This window comes from Melanerpes formicivorus, unplaced genomic scaffold, assembly GCF_026170545.1.
Source record: "Melanerpes formicivorus ecotype bairdi unplaced genomic scaffold, bMelFor1.0.p_v2 SCAF_24, whole genome shotgun sequence".
Lineage (NCBI taxonomy): Eukaryota > Metazoa > Chordata > Aves > Piciformes > Picidae > Melanerpes > Melanerpes formicivorus.
The window spans coordinates 6,265,261-6,288,979 of NW_027142376.1; the positions used below are offsets into that span (position 1 = coordinate 6,265,261).

The 23,719-nt window shown below is 48.4% G+C and overlaps 1 protein-coding gene across 3 annotated transcripts in view; it reads left to right on the forward strand.

The window, feature by feature from the left end:
* The first annotated feature begins 1,160 nt into the window (after window positions 1-1,160).
* Window positions 1,161-23,719, forward strand: part of ELMO1 (engulfment and cell motility 1) — a 405,265-nt gene continuing 382,706 nt past the window's right edge. For 2 of the 3 annotated variants that reach the window (XM_068152729.1, XM_068152731.1), the window contains exons 1-2: window positions 1,874-2,023; window positions 2,593-2,663. The gene's annotated coding sequence lies outside the window, so the exon portion shown is untranslated. Of the gene's footprint in view, window positions 1,530-1,873; window positions 2,024-2,592; window positions 2,664-23,719 lie in introns of those variants that run through there. The other variant, XM_068152730.1, reaches the window with a different exon arrangement.

The window sequence follows — 23,719 nt, forward strand, 5'->3', positions numbered from 1 at the left end:
GAGAGCTGCACTGCTCTACCATGAGAGGTTCTCTGGTCCTAGTCTGTGGGCATCAGATCCAAATTTGAGTAGGGGAAGATCTCAAGAAATGACTGTATTGGAGGCTCTGGGGAGGCCACACCTGGAGTGTTGTGTCCAGATTCGGGCATCTGAATACAAGAGAGGTGCTGGAGCCAGGGCAGAGGAGGGCAAGGAAGCTGGGAAGGGCCTGGAGAATAAATCTGATGAAGAGCAACTGAAGGAGCTGGGGATGGTTAGTTTGGAAAAGAGGAGGCTGAGAGGAGACCTCATTGCTGTCTACAACTCCCTGACAGGATATTGTGGAGAAGCTGCTGCTGGTCTCTTCTCATAGGTAATTAGTGATAGAATAAGAGGGAATGGCCTCAAGCTGCCACTGGGTAGGTTCAGTCTGGACAGTATGGAACATTTTTCCCAGCAAGAGTGGTCAGGGATTGGAATGAGCTGCCCAGGGAGGTGGTTGAGTCCCCAACCCTGGATGTGTTTAAAGGTACTTTGGATGTGGTGCCTGGGGCTCTGGTTTAGGGGTGACCCTTGTAGAGTAGGGTTCTGGGTTGGACTTGGTGATCCTGAAGGTCTTTTCTAACCTGAACGTTTCTGTGATCGTTTCTGAAGGCTGTTTGCTCTCAGGATCTGTTTACCGCTTCACATAACTCTCTGAAGCCTGCATCTTATGAGCTTAAGGGTTTTCAGCTGCATAGAACCCACCATTTTATGGTCTTCTGTTTGTGAAATTAGGGTGGGGAGAGCAGGTGGAGACGGCTAATCAGGAGAACAGTGAAAGGGCATGTGAGGGGGTAAGAACATAAAGGTAGATTGAAATTAAGAGCCCCTGAGGCAGCAGATGGAGGAGAGAGCCACTTAGAACAGGTCTGAAAAGGTAGGATGGGCTGATACTTCAGGTCCCTTCTAAGCTGATGTTGTATGACACTCCACTCTCCTAGGGAGCCAAAGTCATGGGCCGGGCACTCTCGCTGGCTATAAGGGATCTCGGGGTGTTTGGAATACCGGCCAAGGTGGGAGCCGGTACCCGTGGGCGGTAGGTCGGTCGGGCCGGAGCAAAGCGTGGGCGCTGCCGCCCTCTCCCGGCTGTGCCCTCTCCGACTTGGGGCGAGGAGCGGAACGTCCCAGCCCTGGCTGGGCTCGCTTCGGACGCGCAGTAGATGCTTGCTGTAGTGTAGGAACTGCCGGAGGAAGGGCACCAGCCGCATCGAGCAGCGAGAGCTGGTCGAGGTGGAGGGGGGAACCAGACAGGTATCCCCCCCGTCCGCAGGTGCTCCTGAGCCGCGGGACCCCCTCTGCAGCGACGGCCGGCCCGGGGCTGCACGTCGTGGCGCGGCCAGCAGGAGGAAGGAAGAGGAAGTGAGAACGGTGGTGGGGAGCTGCCGAGTGCCCCGGGATGGGATAGCGCCAGGGGCAGCGCAGCACACCGAGGCAGCAGCGGTGGCGCTGGGGTGGCTAAGCTGCTCCGCCGGTCCTCGAGGCAGGGTCGGTGCTGCCCGCCCTGGGAGGTAGGCGAGCCGCGGAGCTGGTGGCCAGTGTGATGTGGGGAGTCGCGGAGGAGGAGCGGGATGGGGCGAGCAGGCGGCCGGGGAGCTCCGCACCTGCCCGCGGCGGGCATTGGCAGCCGGTCCCCGGCGGAGCTGGTGCCGGGCGGAGCGGGGGACAACTGGAGGGAGCGGCCGGCGGTCGCCGTGAGGAAGAAGAAGCGCAGAGGAAGCGCAGCCTCGTGCTTGTCAGTGCGGCGGGGCCTCGGCCGGCGGCTGCTGGCGGGGAGGGGGTGGCCCGGCCCGCCTCGCATAGCATAGCGGCTCCTCCCGCCGCCCTGCCCTCTCCGCCGGCCCGCCGCCGCTCCTGCTACAGCCGTCCGGCGCTCTCCGCAGCGCCGCCTCCTCCTTCTCCGCTACGGCCTCCTTCCCGCTGCCTATCCCCTACCTCCGCAGCTCCTTCTGTGCCCCGGGCGGCCCTGCCCGCGCCGGCTGCTCCTGGTGGTCGGAGGCCGCTGGTGAGGAGCAGCGAGCGGGGGCCGCGCACCTCCGGGCGCCCGGGGCAGGGGGGGATGAGTGAGTGAGCCGTGGCGGGGCCTCGGCGGGACCGGCGCGACACTTGGCGGCGGCGAGTGGCCGGGAGGGCGGGAGGCCCCGGCATGTCCCGCGTGGGTCAGCCTGGGGGAGAGGTTGCTTCCGCAGCAAGTGTCCGCACGGCCGCCGGAGCCGCTCGGCAGCAGAAGCCTCAACTTTGAAGCAAGTGCATCCTTGCAGCCCGCTGGGCTCTCGGCTCGGCGCTGGTACCCAGCCGCCGCCTGCGGGGCTCCCTACCTGGCCTTGAAGAGCTTCGGGTGGGATGTGGGGGGTGCGTGTGCTTGCCTCTTCCTAAGCTTGGGCTCAGAGAAGTGATGAAACAGCTGACGGATCTCGGCTGAAATGGTTGTTCTGACATGTGGGTGGCGGTTACGCAAAGCCGCGGTGCGCTGTCTTGTAAAGCAAGTGGGTAGCGGGTCCAGAAAGTTACGGTTTCAAAGTTGCTTGGCTGGAAGCCTTTACAAAGTTTATTTTGAATATCTTTTCCTTGCAGAACTCGTACGACTGTCCAGCTCTCCCCCGGGAATGGTGTAAAGTAAACATAGGAGTTCCTGAAAAATAACAGTGAGTACATTTCAAATCGGCAACGTTTTGTTGTTAACTTGATAAGAATCCCTCTTGACCTGGCAAGGCTCAGAGTGTGCAGCAAGTGCACGGAGAGTGCCAATGATAATAATAGGGTGTTAATTGCTGTAGTATAAACGTGGTTGCCTGCGAGCCGGATTTCATGAACCAGCAGCTATGGTGCGGTTTCAGCGAGGGATGTTGTGAAGCACATTTATAAACAGCTGGGTTTTCTTTTGCTTTTGTCCCTCGGCTGCCTGATTGCCTCCGGTTAAAATCTTTTATCCTCCGCGAAGAGGGAGAAATTGACTAAGAACTGTGCAGAGCCCTGTATCTGTAACTGAGGACACTGTTTCCTCCTCTTCCCTTTGGCTCCTTCTCCTGCTTTCCCCCAAATGCACACACACGCATGCTGTCTCATCCCCGGTTATATAATCTTGGAGACATTTATGGATCGTTCATTGTTCACACTAGTCCCATTCTTTCTGTGTCATTCCTGCTTGATTGAGTGACTTATGCAGAGTATTTCACAGTAAAGAAAAATACATTTGAATTTCCATAAAGTTCTTCCAGTTAAGCTGTGAGTTTGCTGCCTTTGACTTTTTTTCTCTGATCCCCATCCCCCTTCCCCTTTTTTTTACGTATACAAGTAGGTGCTATAGACCTAATCTGATGCCTTAACTAGGTAAGGAGGAGGATAGTTTACTAATAGAAGTCCCTGTTGATACCCATTAACACACATGTTAGAAAGCTGTTCAAAGGGCTGCAGCAACTTCTAAAAACTCAGCAGCCAGAGAAAATAAGGATTAATATGGATAAAGCATTGGCACAACGTGACATGGGTATTGTTGAGAGAGTCTGCCACTGCAGTCTGTGGATCTGAGTGGGTGATTGGACCAGTCTAGAGGTGTACCTGATTCCCAGTTTGTTCATGGAGGTTACATAGGGGTAGTTGACATCTTTTGGTCTCTCTTTGTAACCTGTTTGAAGCTCGCTGTGCAGTCTAGCATGCTCGTCTTCTATGTAGCTTGCAGATTTGCTTTTGAGTGTCAACTGTCTGAGGATCACTTTTTAATGAAGAATGGGAGGGGTGGGAAGGACTGGTTGCTGTACTGACCATTTGGATATTTTCCCTTCTCTGTATGCCAGGAAAAACTTCACAGGTGTACAGTTCAGGTGGGTTTTGATGAGGGGATAGGAAAAGTTCTTGCCTCCTTATTCTGCTGTAGTCTTCTCTGGTCACTGAGCACACCTGCAGTTCAGTAGTCATTATTACATAACCTGCCTATGCATGCTCTTAAAAGCAGATGCTTTTGTTTCCACGCTGTTCAGGTGCAACATATTGCATAGATTGTCTTAAGAAGTGTTTTTTTCTTCATGCCCCTTTACCCTAGGAAAGCTTGGTATGCTGCACAAAGGTGTAACTGTTGCTGAAACACTGCTGTGTCCGTTGCACTTCCTGACAGTGATGTTGATCTGCAGTGAGTTGCAGATCAAGAGTAACGTGCTGCTCCACCCTTCCTTCCGCTCTTTGTTTTTCCTTCTACCTAGCAGAAGTCCCTTTGATTAGAAGGTTTGGGCTCATAAATGTGCTTGGTCACAGTACTCAGCCTGCAAAGTGGAGCTGGGCTGTGAGTTTGTGTTGCCCACCTTGATACACAGGGAGCAGGGCTTCCTTGTTCATGTATAAGATGTGTGGCTGTCATCTTGTGCTACTGTATGTGGTGCGGTCAGAAGCTAATATCTATAGATTTAACTGTAAGTAGGAAAAGCTTTCTCTAGATCCCTGCCTGTGCACCTGCACACTGGCATGCAGTGTCCCTCCTGTTCCAATAACAGGCTTCTCCTCTTTTTGATATATGGCCAACCACAGCGTTTCCATCTCTGTGATTCCCAGATAAGGATTTGCTTGTGACTTAGATGGAGCCACTGACTAGAATTTTCCTCTTGACTTGTAACTCTGTTTATCTATTCCCTCAAAATAAATGGTCCCTTTAAAGTTTAAGAGCCCTCTTTGTTGTGCTGTGGTATGAATGTGCAGTGTCCCCTTTTGTTAAAGTGATTATAGAAGACGATGGGCTTTTGGGGACCCTGGAGACTGGAAAGCATCACCTGCCCTTGGAGCAAGCCAAAGTACTCTAGCCTCTTCTGGTTGATTTCTCTGCATAGTTAACACTTGGCTTTGGTAGACTTTCTCCTCTGCTGCATCCCTGTACTCTCCTGAAGGTACAGCTTTGAGGAGAATGAGTTGGTTGGCTTTACCTCCCTGTTCAGTCATTATCCTATTACAGAGGAGACTTCAGAAAGGGGTTTTTTTCCTTGCAGTCATGAAGTCTTTGTGGTCTGAACACTTGTGACTAGAAATGGCTTTGTAGCAGCCATCAAACCACCACTGTGTATGTAAGGCCTGTGCTGTATCTTTAAAAGATTTCCCTGCTTTGAATGACTTTCTCTTTAGAAAAAGGTTCTTGTATTCGTGGCAAGAGGAATGTGCCAAGTACACGTTGTTAAACTTGTGTCAATTTAGCAGCACAACTGTTTAAAGGCTCTTGGATCATTTTCTTTCTACTGGATTCAGGCTTTTTTTTTTTAACACCACCCTCCCTGCCTTTTTTTTCCCCTTCACCCCCCCCCCCCTCCAATTAGAACACTGGAAAAGGAGAAGGCAAACTAAAAGCAATTGGCAGAAGCCAGTATGTTGGCAGGCAGTTGATAGTACAGATCATAAGAGGTGATAATACATCTGTGACACTTCACATAAAATAAACTGCTTGCATATGGTGGTACAGAGATGAATGGAAGAATAATCACCAAATTGGGAAGCTTCTTTCAGTCAGCACTTTTGCATCAAGCTGCTTGCAAGGATTTGGGGTTTGTGGTTTAAACTCTCATTATTGGAAGTGTTGTGAGGCACATGAGAGGCTGATAATGTCAGCACCTTTCTGCTAGTCTCCTCGGTTTTCTGATCACTGTTAACACTTCAGAGGAATATTAATGAGCAGCCCATGCCATGGGGGATGGTTAATGTGTTTCTTCTTAATGTGTTTCTGCCATTTCAGACCTGGCAGAGGTGGACTCATGGGCAGACACTAAGTGGCAGGTGCCAGGTGTGGTACTGCGGTACCCATCAGCAAGCTACTCATTTCTCAGTCTGCTGGGGGGATTGGCTTGTAAAGCAGTGGCTTGTGCTTAGGAGGTGAACAGTGACATGCATGGTGCTTGTTTGCAAACACTTGAAAACGTTTTGATACATTTCTCCCGCTGGGAGGTTTCCTTTGTGAGTATTGGAGGGGGCTGCAGTAGGCTCGCTTGCAGTGACTGCTAGGAGGGGGAAGCCAGTAGTGAAAACATGGAAGTGATGGACAAACCATTTTTCTGTTCAGCAGTAAATTGCACTATGAAGAAGACTTGAGGCCGATGCTGGTGAGGGTCCCCTTAGAAAAATGTTTTTAGTTTATGTACAAATGAACCCACTTTGGTACATTCCCAGTGAACTTGAGAACTGAAGATACTGGAAGAATTGGAGATATTAGGCAAATGTGATAAGCTACCTGTTCTTAGAGGGCATAATTCTCCCTGCTGCTGTGTTTCAATTACAGTCAAATAACACTGCAGAACTCCACAGGAGCTAGCACTAGCACAAGGGAGGGAATGGAAACTGCCAGTCAACACTGAGGGAGAAGGTTTCCCCTTTCAGATTGAATTCTGTTGATTTTAAAATGCTGGTGAAACATTCTCCTCGATGAGGAGGCTGAAGGGGGTGGGGGGCAATAAGAAAACAGAGAGCTATTGCAAAATAATAGCTGTGTCCTAGCTGTGTGTGTTTTCTTGTTTTGCTTCTGCTTTCCTTATTTGTTTGTTAATTTTCAAAGTGAGGTGCTCCTTGTAGTTTCTTCTTGCATGCTTGCCACCTCTACCTTGGTATCTTCTTTGATCCTTGATGCATTTATTTCTCCCAACTCTATGGGTTTCTCTGGCTCTGTCCAGTCCTTAAATACTTTCCCTTAGAGTATTCATCAGTTAAATAATCTAAGTTTTTCAAGAAACACACTTCAGTCCAGAGCTTATCACCTGCTGTGTTCTCCTGAAGTCTTCAGCTCAAAGTGTTTATTGGACAGCCCTAACCTATGGTGGCAAATGAAGGGTAAAAGTCTCTGACATTCTGTATCATCAGAGCCAGGAATTAATTTTATCAGCTCCATGAACACATATGATATGTGGCTTTCTTCTTTCTTTCTTGTTCAACTTGCTTCAGCTGAAAGGGAGGATGGGTCACTGACTCTTAGAGAACTTCAGATGCTGGAGATGTGATGGCATTAACCCACCATCCTTTAATACAGCAGAAGGTGGTTGCTTGAAGATGTTTTAGTTTTCCAGAGCTTTTTGTAAATCAGGGAATGTGTGTGAGCATGGACAAAGTGCTCCATGTGGACTTGGATGTTAGGAAGAAGTTGTTCCCCATGAGGGTGGTGAGAGACTGGCACAGGTTGCCCAGGGAGGTGGTGGAAGCCTCCTCCCTGGAGGTTTTGAAGGCCAGGCTGGATGTGGCTGTGAGCAACCTGCTGTAGTGTGAGGTGTCCCTGGCCCATGGCAAGGGGGGTTGGAACTGGCTGATCCTTGAGGTCTCTTCCAACCCTGACAATTCTATGACTTTGTCTCCTATTCAGTGTGTGAAGCTGACAACCTGGGTATCAAATACCTCCAACGTTTTGAAGTTGAGACGAGGAAGGATATGCAGGATGTGACAACAGGCTCAAATATCTCAACTATCAAAGAGCTTTCACTCTCTCATGTAACCAAAACAGCTCCCACAAGCATAAATTATTGTGGTTCCTCACACATACATTTAGACCAGAAATAACTTGAAAAGCTACTAACATAACTAGTTGGGTTCTAGGCAACTCTTCCAGAATAAATGGTTATCACAGTACATTAGAGGTTGGCAGGGACCTCTGGAGATCATCAGGTCCAATCCCCCTGCCAAAGCAGGATCACTTAGGGTAGTCTGCACAGGAATGCATCCAGGTGGGCTTGAAAAAGTCTCCAGAGAAGGAGACTCCACAACTCCTCTGGGCAGCCTGCTCCAGGGCTTTGTTACCCTCACTGTAAAGTTGTTCCTCCCCATGTTGAGGTGAAATCTTCTATGTTCAAGCTTGTACCTGTTGTTCCTTGTCTTACTAGTGCACACCAGCAAGTCTTTGAAATCAGTTTATAATAGCGATTCTGTGGCGTAGAGAACTGCTCAGTAAGTCAGCATGAATGACATCCTAGTGCTCAAGAAGCATGTGGATGTGGCATTTCAGGGCATGGTTTAATGGCCGTGGTGGTCTTAGGTTGACAGTTGGACTCAATGATCTTTGAAGTTTTTTCCAACTGAAACAATTCTATGAAATAATTCGCAGCAGCCTTCCTCCTTCAGTTGAAGGGAAGAGGCAGGGCTCCTATTTAGTCTGTTGGAAACTTACAGAAGATTAGGCATGTAGTTGACTTTCTGTGACCATGCACATGCTGCAAGTAGTGAGTGTGCTCTGTGTGTGTGTATTTCTGCTGATGCTGACTTCTTATGTAGGAAGAGGAGATGTGTACAGAATCACAGAATTGTCAGGGTTAGAAGGGACCTCAAGGATCAGCCAGTTCCAACCCCCCTGCTATGGCCAGGGACACCTCACACTACAGCAGGTTGCTCACAGCCACATCCAGCCTGGCCTTCAAAACCTCCAGGCATGAGGCTTCCACCACCTCCCTGGGCAACCTGTGCCAGTCTCTCACCACCCTCATGGGGAACAACTTCTTCCTCACATCCAATCTGAATCTCCCCATTCCTAGTTTTGTTCCATCCCCCCCAGTCCTATCACTCCCTGACCCCCTCAAAATTCCCTTCCCAGCTTTCTTGTAACTCCCTTTAGATACTGCAAGGCCACAATTAGGTCTCCTGGGAGCCTTCTCTGATTAAATCTTGTGCAAATAGGAGAATGAACTGTAATTTAGAAGAAAACATAGATAAATCCAATTTTGCTGTGTTCTGGGGTGATGGAAAGAGTTTATCAAAAGTCTCATTTCAGTAAGCTTCTATGGAATGTGGTTGTTTTTAACACTTTCCTCTGTAGATATGAAACTGTCTAAGCTAACTATTCATATGTTCTTAAGTACATGAAAGATGGTGCTTGAATTTGTAGCTGAAGTGAAAAATCTTGCTTGTCTGTTTTTCCTTTAGCCCATGTATTGTGTAGCCCAGCAGAAGTGTGAGGGATGTCTCAGGTCAGTGGTTCAGGCTTTTGCCTGTCCAGGCTGGCAACTTGCTGTATATTTGTGGATGCCCCTGCTTACTGCAGAGAGGGTTGGACTTGACCTTTGGATGTCCTTTCCAACCCAGACCATTCTATGATGCTTTGGTCAGTCTTGCCAGAGTGACCATAGTGGGGGTGACTCTTGAAAGGGCTGCCTCGTATTTTAAGAGGGATGGTAATCTGCTGAGGTGGGGGCATGAGGAATTTGAAACTATTCACTTAAGACTCCCTGGCCAGACAATGAACTTGATTTGCCCATTCCTTCCCTAATAGGAAAAGGATAAAAATGTCCATGTCACAGGTTGGTATGATACAGTTTTTACTCTTGGTGCCAGTGCGTGTATTTGTTACATTCAAATATGGTCTTTTCTATTGCTTTTGCTGTCTGGAATACAATTCTACCTTAGTTTTCATACCAACAGTCATGGCTTCAGCTGGAAAATGAAACTTGATGAGTGTTGGCTCAGAGCATGGATTCTTGGACAGACTTTTTAAATAAGTGAGCCAAACCAACTGAAAAAAAAATCCCCAGAGGTAAGGATGGGTCCTTGCCTTCTGGAACGGCTATTTAATATAAGCCTTGCTCACTGGGCTTTTAAAATACTGGAGTATTGGTGTGTGTTTTTCCCGCTTCCTTCTCTCCCTTCAAGCACCAGGGCACTCATCTGTTGAGGCTCTACCCCCTGTGGTCCAAGTACATTCCTCCTATCAACCTTTTCACCTCACCTCCCACTATCCCTCTTCACACATACTCTGACATCTCTTCTGCTCACCAAGCTACCAGCATTCAGGTCTAGACATGGTAATCTAATTCTGAGCTGTGCTGTATAGAGGTCTATAGCCTCTTCTGTAAATATGCATTCAAGTTTCTTGTGCTTAATCTTTTCCTGAGGGAAAAAAAGTAAGGCAGAAAACAAGTGAGAGCTTCCAGAGGAGAGCAAAAGAGAATGTTTGGTGTGGTGGTGGTTGACTGCTCAGGAGAAGATGGTAAATGAGGGGAGGAAGGAGAGATCCAGCCCACTAAAAAGCCTACAAAGCTGAAAGAAAATGTAAGATCTTCTCTACTTTGGACTACTTAATGACATTTCAACCATATCTGTGGCAAGCAATTAAAGATTTGACAGCCTAGTGCCAGTTGCAGAAAGGGGTGTGAAAAATGGCCCAAATAGTGATCAAAAGTACCAAGGAATTGTAACTGTTAGGCCAATTTATGGGATCCTTTTGGAAAGAGTTAGATAAATTCATTTTTTGCTACAAAACATGAAACTCTTTTTTTTTACAGAAGGTATAAAATGTGGCAAGGGAAAAAAGATGTCTGCTGCTCTCAGCCTTTCTTCTCATTTGGACTTGACCCTGTTGGAGCTTCTGTGTCTTTTCTTCCCTCTGTATATAAAATGCTGATGATTTCAGATTGTTTCTTGGGTTAGCCTTGGGATGCAGCTCGTACAGCATCTTTCATGAACTCTTCTAATATGCCCTGGCCTGGGCTTTTATTTCTTGACCTGCCAAAAATAACCTCTGTGTGTTTCTTTTTCCCCCTTCTAGCTACCTTATAAAGCTAGATTGTTGGAAGAGCTTGTGTGGTTGTGTAACAACAAGAGTCAGCAGCCTTGTGCCCTGTTGGGGTGGTTTTCTGGGAGGTAAAGGTTTCAAAGCCTTCATCCCCTGCAGCTGCCAATGAGTCAGAAAACACTTTGTGATAAAGGAGACATGTTTGCAGAGGGAGAAGGGAAGAAAATCATCTCCATAATTTGGAGTTCTAGTTTAAAGCAAGACACACAGATAAAATGCTCTTGGGCTATTTGCACTGGAATTTCAAATTGGGTTTCCTGGCTCGTGTGCTGCGGGGATCAAAACATTCACAAGTCAGTGGCGGTGGTGTGTAAGTTCAAATGAAAACAGGAGGGTTTGAGATGATTTAAAATTTTATTTATTTATTGCTCAAGTCATGTAAGACTATTCACCTGACTCCAGAGATAGTAAGGAGTTAGTTTTGGACAATTTGGGCTACTTTTTCTGTAGTTAAAGGAGCAGCAGCAGAAGGGAAAAAGCAGTCAGCCCTGCCTGCCTACATTCGGTGACTAGAGAACCACCAAGCTAGCCTAGAAAATCAAACCTAAGTCAACCCGCGGATCGTTTTGTTGCCATCTAATTGTTCTTGCCGTGTTCACCGGTCCCCATAAGCCTGACTAAGGGGATAAGCCTTGCTTTCCTGTCTTGAGGCTTTTCTCTCTTGACCTATTGAAATTCAAAGTGGGAGGGCCCCCCTTTAGAGTGTGCCCTGTCGACGCTCTAACAAAGAAGCTCCAGCTGCGGATACGGATTGAAGAGGGAGGTAGCTTCTCAGGCCAGCAATTTGGAGTCATTTAGGAAACCAGCAGCAGTTCTAATTTAACTTGCAAATAGTAAATCTTGAGTCAGTGCCGTCTGCAGGCCACGGATGTCCTGCTCTTGAATTCAGAGAGTGGCTGAGTGATGTGTTCTGCTGCAGGTACTGCTTCAGGGACCTGTGATGGTAATTGTGGTGCTGTGTAGTTTTAACCCGATGGAAGAGAGGCATTGTGAGCACTGCTTGGGCACTGGAAGGATGTAGTTGCAGTCTTTGCATCAGGTAGCTGGTGAGGGGTCTAGAGCATGGCTTTTATAAAAAGCAGCTGGGGAAACTGGGATTGTTTAGGCTGGAGAAAAAGAGGCTGAGGGGAAACCTTAGGGCTCTCTACAACCAGTAGACAGGTGAGTGTTGGTCTCATGCTCCAAGTGACAGGACAAGAGGAAATGGCCTGAGGTTGTGCCAGGGGAGGTTTAGGTTAGAGTTTAGAAAACTTCACCAAAAGGGTTTCCAAGCCCTGGAACAGGCTGCCCAGGGAAGAGGTAGAGATGCCATCCCTGGAGGTATTTAAGAGGTGCAGTTGTGGTGCTGAGGGACATGGTTCAGTGGTAACCTGGCAGTGCTAGGTTGGTGATTGGAATTGATCTTAAAAGTCTCTTCCGCCCTAAGTGATTCTATGGTTCTAGCTAAAGGCTGGGTCCTAACGGAGTGTGTCCTTGGGACAGCTGCTCTGCAGGGCTTCAGTGCCAGTAGTGTTCTTGCAGGAAGGAGGATTCACATGTGCCACATAGTGCCAATTCTGGTAAGAAGTAGTAGGAATCACCCCGTTAGAAGAGCTCATAAAACACTGTCTGCATCTTCTGGTGTCGTCATCCCGCTCTGTTTGCAGCGGCCTCATTTGAGTTGGGCTACTTGGGCATTAGTTAGGTTTGTACCTAACCCTATTGCCAGTAGTGGCCACTGGGAAAGAGTTGTGTGGGTTTATGTGTGTGTGTCTGTGTGCATTGTCCTTTGGTATGCAGACTAAATGAGATGGGAAACTCTTCTTGAAGATAAACTTCGGGAGAAATGTGTCCCAGATTATTAAAAACACTTAGGTGCGTTGAGAGGAGTGTGGCCAGCAGGTCAAGAGATGTGACTCTGCCCCTTTTACTCCACTCTTCTGAGACCCTACCTTGAATACTGTGTCCAGTTCTCATGTCCCCATCATAAGAAGGACAGGGCTGTTGGAGCAAAGTTGGCCCAAGGGCTGGAACACCTCTGCTTGTCAGAAGCAAAGCAAGGTGGTATTGAGAATGACCAGCAGATATCTGAGCATTTGGCCTCACTATTGGCTTTTGCAGTAGCAGGGTAGAATTACTGGAGTGTTATTTACATCTGTGGATAGGTGAGATCCACAGGGTGATGACTTTTCCTCCTTTTCTGTGGAGTATCTTTCTGTAGGTATGAGGAACTCGCCCTCCTCCTACTGGTGGAAGATTGAGTACTGTGTCCAGTTCTGGGCCCCTCAGTTTAAGGACATTGAGACACTTGAACGTGTCCAGAGAAGGGCAACAAGGCTGGGGAGAGGTCTTGAGCACAGCCCTGTGAGGAGAGGCTGAGGGAGCTGGGGTTGTTTATCCTGGAGAGGAGGAGGCTCAGGGGTGACCTCATTGCTCTCTACAACTACCTGAAGGGTGCTTGTAGTCAGGAAGGGGTTGGTCTCTTTTCTCTAGCAGCCAGCATCAGAATAAGAGGACATAGTCACAAGCTGTGCCAGGGGAGGTTTAGGCTGGAGGTGAGGAGAAAGTTCTTCACTGAGAGAGTCATTTGCCATTGGAATGTGCTGCCCAGGGAGGTGGTGGAGTCACTGTCCCTGGAGGTATTCAAGAGAGGATTGGACGTGGCACTTGGTGTCATAAGGTCTGTGGTGACAGGTTGGACTTGATCTTTGAGGTCTCTTCCACCCTTGGTGATACTGTGTGATATTGATACTGTGATAAGATTTCTCTGTGCTTAGTTAAAACCCGACAATGCCAGCAGCACTCCTTTTTGTATTCTTTTAAAAAAAACCATGGTTTGGACTTCCTTATCTGCTCTCACCACAAAAAATAAGAGATTGTTCAGTTGGAGGCTTTTTGTCAGAGCTGTACTGCCAGGAGCCTTCCTGGCCTCTGGCACAACAGAAAATGCTGCACTTGAAAGAAAGGAGTACAGTTTAGGAAGGGTTGGAGGGGGTATCCCAAGACTGTTGGTGAAAGGCAGAGCTTGGCATTGCAGAGCAGTGGCTGAACAAATCATTCATGTGCCTTGGAACTTTTGACAGTGGCAGAATAAGGTTAAAGGAAGGAGAAAAGAGAAGCAAAGCAGAGGAGGAAAGCATTATCAGGACTGAAAACGGGAGGAGAGGGAGACTGTCTTTATTTAGGCAAGGTAAGGCTAAAACAGGGAATTGGTGATCACTGGTGTTTTAGTCCAGTGTTTTAAATCAGTGTGAGAGAGAATCGTGTTTTGGGTTTGGTTTTGTTTTGGGTTTTTTTTCTCCTGACTCAGCCACATAAACTGAAGTCTGTCAGAGAGATGGGAATTGAGTTTGAATGTTGCTGGACTGTTGTTACCTGTGAATGACACTCTGAAGGATGGAAGAGTGATCTATAATGGTGCACAACAGGTGGTTGTTCCCCAGCAACATCTCACTCCTCCACAGCTTTAAGGGTCCCTTATTTTACATACTATATTGTCCAGCTGGGTGCAGGGCCAGGACTATGACAGGTTCCTAAACCACCTTTGCATCCCCTGGGGGTGCATAATGAAATCATCTTGCAACTGGGCTTGTTGCATGCGTCAGGAGCTGTGCAAGTTGGCTGCTTTCTCAGAATCCATCACTTGGAGGTAGCTTCTTTGTGTTCATTTTCCCCCCCCCCTTCTTTCTTCCCATCCTTCTGTCTGCTGTTGCAGAGTTTGAGCGTTCAGCAGGCAGTGTTGTGAGTTGTCTACCATAAGGCTGCAGTGGGAGTAAGGAAGCTCTTGAGCTAGGAAGCTCTTGAGCTTTTAAGGCCAATCCTAGATTATTCTGGGTCTTTTAAGGTGGGAGGGTGGGTGTGAAGACAGGAAGGCTTCTTGTTCCCATTAAATTACAATTAAAGATGCACTTAAGCTCTGTTGGCTTTTGTAAGTCACCCTGTTGATTCTGCACAAACCAGCACAGATATGGGTCATACTCTTTTTGGTTTTGCAGTGCAGACATGAATAATAATGGAGGAAAGAAATGCTTGGGGCAGAGCAGCTGAGTGGGAAGCATCTTATGCAGCTATGCTTCTGACAATAGCTGCTTTCTGAACAGCTTGCAAAGTCTTCCTATGAAGATGGGGTTTGTTTCTGTTTAGGAGATGAGAGGTTGTAATTTGTGTTCAAGCAGCATTCTTTTCATCAAAATATTTGGCTTTTGCATCCTTGCATGTGTGTGCAAACATGCAGTGTGGCAGCACAGCAGGGCAGCAGAGGCTTTGCTGATTTTGCCTTTTTTGGTGTCTTTTGTAAATGGTTGAGGCCATTAAGAAATTTGCCATTAAACTGTAGATGGAAAGCAGGTTTCTGCAGACTTAATTGGGAGCTCTGGTTGGGCACAGGCACATGGCTGTGCTCATGATCAAGTCTGGGTGAATGGTTTTCATGTCATTCCACCGACCTTTGATCCTGAGAATTTTGTGTGGCTAAGAAATTAAGGCACATGTGGATTATTTGGGATTACTTAATTTGAGAAATCCACTGTGCTATAAAAATTGTCACTTCCCTCCTGTGGAAAGGGTGAGCTTTGTGCTGTGGCCCTTTGGGTGCCTCAGGTGTGCAGGGGTGAGCTTTGTGGTGTGGCCCTTTGGGTGCCTCAGGTGTGCAGGGCTGAGCTTTGTGCTGTGGCCCTTTGGGTGCCTCAGGTGTGCAGGGCTGAGCTTTGTGCTGTGGCCCTTTGGGTGCCTCAGGTGTGCAGGGCTGAGCTTTGTGCTGTGGCCCTTTGGGTGCCTCAGGTGTGCAGGGCTGAGCTTTGTGCTGTGGCCCTTTGGGTGCCTCAGGTGTGCAGGGCTGAGCTTTGTGCTGTGGCCCTTTGGGTGCCTCAGGTGTGCAGGGCTGAGCTTTGTGGTGTGGCCCTTTGGGTGCCTCAGGTGTGCAGGGCTGAGCTTTGTGGTGTGGCCCTTTGGGTGCCTCAGGTGTGCAGGGCTGAGCTTTGTGCTGTGGCCCTTGGGGTGCCTCAGGTGTGCAGGGCTGAGCTTTGTGCTGCGGCCCTGGGGTGCCTCAGGTGTGCAGGGCTGAGCTTTGTGCTGTGGCCCTTTGGGTGCCTCAGGTGTGCAGGGCTGAGCTTTGTGGTGTGGCCCTTTGGGTGCCTCAGGTGTGCAGGGGTGAGCTTTGTGCTGTGGCCCTTGGGGTGCCTCAGGTGTGCAGGGCTGAGCTTTGTGGTGTGGCCCTTTGGGTGCCTCAGGTGTGCAGGGGTGAGCTTTGTGGTGTGGCCCTTTGGGTCCCTCAGGTGTGCAGGGGTGAGCTTTGTGGTGCAGCCCTGGGGTGCCTCAGGTGTGCAGGGGTGAGCTTTGTGCTGTGGCCCTTTGGGTGCCTCAGGTGTGCAGGGCTGAGCTTTGTGCTGTGGCCCTTTGGGTGCCTCAGCAGCAGTGGTGCCCAGAGCCAACACTGGGCTGCTCCTTGGTTCTGCAAGCTGCTGTTTCTGTTGTTGCTCTTAGAAAGTGGTGGCTGTTGGGTTTTGTTTCCCAAGTATCTGTTGGATGGTCCCCTTTTAAGGATTGGACTTGATTTATGATTAAGGGTTCATAGTGTGTTTTCTTGAAAGCTGAAGATCAATGAAATTCAAGTCCCTCCTGCTGCTTCAGCTTATGTGTTAGGGGCTACTGAGTATCAGCACCTCATGTGTCAGGGTAGGCTGGGAGCTGTTCTGTTGGAAAGCTGCTCTGGGGAAGAGGACCTGGGACTCCTGGTGGACAACAGGATGACTGTGAGCCAAGAAGGCTAATGGCATCCTGGGGTGTATTAAAAGGGGTGTTATGAGTAGGGCTAGAGAGGTTCTTCTCCTCCCCCCCCACTCTGGCCTGCTGAGGCCACATCTGGAATACTGTGTCCAGTTGGGCTCCTCAGGTCAAGAAGGACCTCAGGAAACTGCTTGAGAGTCCAGTGTAGAGCCATAAAGATGCTGAAGGCAGTGGAACATCTCCCTGCTGAGGACAGGTTGAGGGGGCTGGGGCTCTGTAGCTTGGGGTAGAGGAGCTTGAGGGGTGACCTCATTCCTGCTGATGATGTGCAGGGCAGTGTCAGGAGGATGGTGCCAGGCTCTTCTCAGGGATGTCCAACGGCAGGACAAGGGACAATAAGTGCAAGCTGAAACAGAGGAGGTTCCATGGGAACATAAAGAAGAAGTTTTTACTGTGAGGCTGTCCAGAGAGGTTGTGGAGTCTCCTTCACTGGAGACATTCAAAACCCACCTGGATGTGTTTCCTTGTGACCTGCTCTGGCAGGGGGGCTGGACTGGAGGTCCCTTCCGACCCCTAATGTTCTTTGATCTGGTCAGCATGGTTAAACTTGATAGATGATCTTTTGAGGTCCCTTCCAACCCCTAACATTCTGTGATTAGGGTAATTGGCAAGGCATTTGAAAACCTTGAGTGCAGTTCTCAGAGCCGAGATGAGCAGATCCCCAGAGTGTTAACAGAATAAAATTCTATTGCTTGCTGTAAAGTTAGTGATGGAGGGGAGGGAGCAGTTACACTAAAGCAAGATGAAGTTCAAATTTAAACCAGCCTGGGTGTGCTGGTCCACAGAGGTAGATCCATATTGCTGCACCCCTTGAGAAGGGCTTGGAGAGGAGAGGCAGTGAGCTTTGGATTGATTTGGATTCTTTCCTTATCCTCCCTTCTGAGGAGGAGCCACGCTGGCTTGAGCATACAGCACTTTGCTTTGACTGCAAATCCTACCAAGGAGGCAGGAGAAAGAAAGAAATGTTTGCAGATATAATTTGTTGTCCTGACTGTTCTGGCAGCGTGTGGAGAGTTACTGGCAGGTCCTTTATAACAGTGCACAGCTTCAGCAGGGAGGCTGCCAGCAGAGCCAGCAGCTTACTAATAACTGACTAATCGTTCCTGTCACACCTGCACAAGCCTTTCTATCACTCCCAAACACATTAGCATTCATCAGAAGCTAGTGAACCACCATGAATCACAAACACATTTTAAGTAATTCTTCTGTCATTCTCCTTGAGCCAAGTGCACCTTTTCTAAGCAATACTTCACTTCTCTACCCCATAAAAAACTTCCCTCCCCCCCCACCTCCAGTCAGAGAAAATGAAAATTGGAGAAATCAAGCCCTCTCTGTGTAATCAAACTTGATAAGCTTTTAGTGAGGACTTTGTACCTTCACTTCTCCCTCTCTAGCTCCGAGCTCCCTTGATGCCTCTAGGTGCAAAAGCCCTGCTCTGTGCTGGCTGTACTCGGCACTGTAGCCACAATTCCTGCATTAGGGACACGTCAGTGCTGAAGCTTTGGATGCCAATTCTGTCACTTCCCTGGGTGTTCACCCAGTTTGCAGCCAGTTTCCACAGAGGGGCTATATCTGTCTCAGCATTGCTCATTGGGTCAGATGATGGTTACTGAAACTGCATGGGAACTCCACGAGCCTTTTCCATACCAGAGGGCCTGTGTTGTTCCAGGATCTCGCTGTGACCTCACCAGTAGATGCCTGCCAAGTGCTTAGCTTGATTTACTGTTCTCATTTGCTGTGTAGACCTAGGCAATCGTGAAAGGGAGGATTAAATCAGAGTGGGAATGACTATGCAAATAACATGAAAATCTAAGAATGAACAACAGCAGCTATCTATACACTGGTGCTTCAGGGATCACAGGATGTTAGGGGTTGGGGGGACCTCTTGCCCCCCCTTGCCGGAGTAGGACCATAGAATCTAGTGCAGGTCTCATAGGAATGCATCCAGATGGCTCTTGAAAGTCTCTAGAGAAGGAGACTCCACAACCTCTCTGGGCAGCCTGCTCCAGTGCTCTGTGACCCTTACAGTGAAGAAGTTGTTCCTTCTGTTGAGGTGGAACCTCCTCTGCTGTAGTTTAGATCCATTGCCCCTTGTCTTATCCCAGGGTGCAAGTGAGCAGGGCCTGTCCCCTGCCTCTTGACCCCCCAGGCCTCAGATATTTATAAAGATTTATTCAATCTTCTCAGACTTGTCCTCTTCAGACTAAACAGCCCCAGGACTCTCAGACTCTCCTCATAAAGGCATTGCTTAAGTCCCTTCAGGATCCTTGTAGCTCTGTTAGATTCTCTCACGCAGATCCCTGTCCCTCTTGAACTGGGGAGCCCAGAACTGGATGCAGTACTCCAGGTGTGGCCTCCCCAGGGCAGAACAGAGGGGGAGAACCTCCCTGGATCTGCTGGATACACTCCTTTTAATGCACCTCAGGATCCCATTGGCCTTCTTGGCCCCCAGGGCACATTGCTGTCCCATGCAGAACTTGTTGTCCACCAGCACTCCCAGGTCCTTCTCCACGGGGCTGCTCTCCAGCAGATCGCTTCCCAACCTGTCCTGCTGCAGTTGATTATTTGCAGAGGTCAGTCAAGATAAGGTTGATCCATAAGTGCAATGTTTTGCAGGGGCTGGAAGGAGATCTTGTGCACTGAAATGGAAATACTACCTGAAATCACATATGAAAGAGAACCTCAGGTGTGAGTGTTACTTGGTCCTTCCAGCATTTCTGCACCAAAGCTTTAGGATGGATTTCTGCTTGCCAAATGTTGTGTATTAGGTGTGGAGAACAAGAGGAGCTCCTATATCAAAAGTTGGGTTGTTTCCCTTCCTTCCCCTCTCTGAATTTTTAGCTTGGTGCCCTTAGAAAAAGCATCAGCTTGTGTTGCTTGTGTGTATGACATTATAGACTAGAATAAACCAGGTTGGAAGAGACCTTCAAGATCACAGTATCACCAAGGTTGGAAGAGACCTCGAAGATTGAGTCCAACCTGTCACCACAGACCTCATGACTAGACTATGGCACCAAGTGCCACATCCAGTCCCCTCTTGAACACCTCCAGGGATGGTGACTCCACCACCTCCCTGGGCAGCACATTCCAATGGCAAATAACTCTCTCAGTGAAGAACTTTCTCCTCACCTCCAGCCTAAACCTCCCCTGGTGCAGCTTGAGACTGTGTGCTCTTGTTCTGGTGCTGGTTGCTAGAGGGAAGAGGCCAACCCCTTCCTGGCTACAGCCACCTTTCAGGTAGTTGTAGAGAGCAATGAGGTCTCCCCTGAGCCTCCTCTTCTCCATGCTAAACAACCCCAGCTCCCTCAGCCTCTCCTCACAGGGCTGTGCTCAAGGCCTCTCCCCAGCCTTGTTGCCCTTCTCTGGACACGTTCAAGTGTCTCAATGTCCTCCTTAAACTGAGGGGCCCAGAACTGGACACAGTACTCAAGGTGCAGCCTAACCAATGCAGAGTACAGGGGCACAATGACTTCCCTGCTCCTGCTGGCCACACTATTCCTAATGCAGGCCAGGATGCCCTTGGCCTTCTTGGCCACCTGGGCACACTGCTGGCTCATATTCAGGTGGCTGTCAACCAGCACCCCCAGGTCCCTCTCTGTTTGGCAGCTCTCCAGCCACTCTGACCCAAGCCTGTAGCTCTGCATGGGATTGCCGTAGCCAAAGTGCAGCACCTGGCACTTGGACTTGTTGAATGCCATCCCATTGGATTCTGTCCAGCCTGTCCAGGTCCCTCTGCAAAGCCTCTCTACCCTCCAGCAGATCAAATCCTGCCCCCAGCTTGGTGTCATCTGCAAATTTACTGATGACGAGCTCAATGCCCTCATCCAGAGCATCAATAAAGATGCTAAAGAGCATGGGGCCCTGCACTGACCTGTGTCTCTCCCTCCCCTTTCCCCTCTGATACCTTTTAAATGATCAGCTGAGTCCAGCCAAGAGCACAGAGCAATAAAGGTCCTAAAGATGCAAAGTTTGCATAGATTTTGTGGGAGCAGGAAGCTGGATGGAGCAGAAACTGTTAAAGAACAGACTGCAGTGTGAACCTTAAACAGCTGGAAACCTGCGCTGGGGGTTTCAGATGGTTTTGCTTTGGCCCTGCTGTTCGCAGGGAAGCTCTTTGATTTGATTGGTTAGATAAATATATGAGGGAAAGGAGAACTGAAATGAAAGGCCTCAAGGCTAAAACTTGTGCTAAAATGAGACTGACATCCCATAACTTACCTGACTCCAGCTCTGAAGCCTGCAGGGTGTGATTTTGCTGTATGCAAAGCCTTGCTGCCAGCAGTCGTGAAGGGTCTTCTGGGTGAGTGAGGCTCAGGCTGCTCTCAGGTTTCCTTCAGAGTCTTTAAAGAAAAATATTTAGGAGCACTTTGCTTTAAACACTGAAAACTTCAAAACCTGAGTGAAGCACTGTATGACAATCCTCTGCTGATCACACAATGGAAGAGCAGAACTGGGCGGCAATGCTTCTAATGAAGGAGACTTAACAAAAGCATAAAAAGAAGTTCTGTGTGTCCATATGGGATAATGCTGAGCAGGTGGTCCACAAATACAGATGAAGGGTTACAAAACCTTGCTTTATTGGGGAGCTCAACTGAAAAGAAACTTTTTACTGCCCAGTGAGGATGGATTGCAAGTCTTATGTGCTTGATAGGGAGTCCTTTGGAAGCTAAAAACGTCCTCAAGTTTTGCTGTGACTCTGAAGCTCTCATATTATTTTTTCCTGTCTTTCCATAAATATTTTAAGTTGTACAGGGATGCAGAAAAGGAGAGGGGGAAAAAAACCTTTCCTGAATGTGAGAAGTGGGAAAAGGAGGTGTTTATTGATTTGAAATGCTGGCTTGCTTATTAGGTGGAATTTGTCACTCCTCTCTAGTTGGAGGAGGCATGCAAATTCAGGTGGCCGGTGGCTAATGAGGCACTAGGTCTGGTGAAGTTTTAGAGCTGGACTGGTGGTAAGTTCCAGCATGGCTTTTTCTCAGACCTCAGGTGGTGGATTAGTTCTTCCTTTCAACCTGCAGCTAGCCAAGGGCTTGGCCAGGCTGTTTGGTTTGGTTTTTTTTTCCAGCTGGCACTAGGAGTAAGAAGCTGGGAGTTCTGTTACTCTTCCCAGCCAGTAGTATTACTGCTTATTTCTGGTACCTGTTCACAGATGAAGTGAAGAGGTGCTGTAACTCAGCATTTTTAAATGCCTTAAATAACCCTTTCCCCTCCCCATGCTTAGCAAAAATTCCCCTTCAGTTTAAGGAGCTGCCTTGAGTTTGTCATGTGTCTCTCCATTCTACGTGCCTTTTTTTGGTGACACTGTTCTTTTCCCAGCCCGTGTGGCCCTGGGCCTCATGGACTCCTGTACAGTGCATCCACCAGTTGAATGCCACCAGTCACTGCTGGCTGTCTTTTAGTCAACTCCAGTCCTAACTGCCTTATTTTTTCCACTGCTCTCTGAAGTTTTGGTCTTTTCTGCCTTAAATGTCTACATTCTCACATATCTCTTTCCTTTACAGTTCTTAAAGTCAGATTTATTTTCAAAGTCCTTTCTGAGCAGGAATGTGTGTATAAACCATAAAAAATGTTAGCCCTTTGGGAACCACATCACTTTACAACTTGTGTTCCTACCTACTGATGTTTTTTAACCAGGCCATGTTTCATTCCTTTCTCCTCCCCTCTCCTGGGGAATGCTGTTTGAGGTGAGCTTTCTTCCTTTAGGATTTTGAAGCCCAGTCAGAGCAGGATTATTCATCTCTTGCAGATGCTCATTCTGAGTTAGATGTGCCTCTTCTGGGTGTTTGGGTTAATGTTAATTTAATGCAATTATTTTCAGTGGCTGTCTTCCCCCTTTAAAGCCTATCCGAAGCCAAGGAAATGCAGCTCTCACGGCATGCTCAGCTGCTCTGCTTGCTAAAGACACTCACAATGGGGAACACACTAACTGAAAGAGATGTTCCTGTCTGCAGCACATGATACTTCATAAATTGCTGCAAGATTATTTTTTTCTTTTATCTTTTTGCCTTTCTAAAGACTTTTTTGGCTTAGTCTTTTGCCACTTCCTTCCCTTTGGAATTGTCTTTTCTAAGTCTTGGTTTAAATTATATAATTGTCAGGGTTGGAAGGGACCTCAAGGATCATCCAATTACAAGCCCCCTGCCTTAGGCAGGGACACCTCACACCACAGCAGGTTGCTCACAGCCACATCCAGCCTGGCCTGCAAAACCTCCGGGCACGAGGCTTCCACCACCTCCCTGGGCAACCTGTGCCAGTCTCTCACCACCCTCATGGGGAACAACTTCCTCCTAACATCCAATCTGAATCTACCCACTGCTAGTTTTGCTCCATTCCCCCCAGTCCTATCACTCCCTGACACCCTCAAAAGTCCCTCCCCAGCTTTCTTGTAGCCCCCTTCAGATACTGGAAGGCCACAGTAAGGTCTCCTCAGACTGGACAACCTCAACTCCCTCAGTCTGTCCTCATAGCAGAGCATCTCCAGCCCTCTGCTCATCCTCATGGCTCTTCTAAATAAAAGTTTAAAAGTCAGTTGATGGCAGCATGTATCTACTGGTTCACTTTCCACCCTGCTGCAGATGTCTCCTGAGTATTTCTTGCATGGTTTTAAGAACCACATGCCCAGGATGGTGGAAGTTCTGCTGGTTCTTTAATGTATGGCACCTGGATATTTGCAGTGGTGGAGCTCCTGGTAGTTTATCACAACAAGAATCCCTTTCCTCACAGGTCTGGACTGCTTTCCAGATGAAGTAGAAATGCCCACCTACTTGAGAGAGGGTGCTGGATTCAGCTTGAAGTCAGCAAGATGACTTCACTGCTGTATCATGTAGGAGGAGAGGATTCACTGCAAGGGAGGCAACATATGTTTAAACTTAAATATCGTATAATTAGCCAAACTGGCAAAGGAAACTGTGAACAACATAAGGGATATGTATTAAGTCCATTTGATGATGTCTAAAGGGTTCCCCAGTGTGAGAACCCCTACTCCAATACTGATCTCTTGTAAACATTCCAGTCCTGCTTAATGGTTACGTTTGTCTCTGTCAGCAAGAGCTGCAGCTTGGTGTGCTCCATTTCCTCCTCAGGTGTGTTGATACACCTGTTGTGGTGGGGAATAAGATCAGCCAGAGAGCCCATCCAGGTTAAAAATACATTGTTTGTTTTCCTTCCAAGTATTTTTTTCCTTCTTGCTTGAGGCTTGGATCTGTTCCCTGTGTCCCACCGCAACGAGTTGGCCTAGTGTGACTGAGAGGCTCTGCTAGAAGGGGAGGATAAAGCAGGAGGGAAGAGGAATGAGAGGACATGAACAGAAAACTTGGACCCTGGGGGCAGTGTCTCTGTAAATAGACTCTTAGGGGAGCACGTAGGTGTCAGTAAGGATACAGCAAACTTGTGAATGAGAGCAGCGTGCCATGCTTCCAGCTGTACTTATTTTTG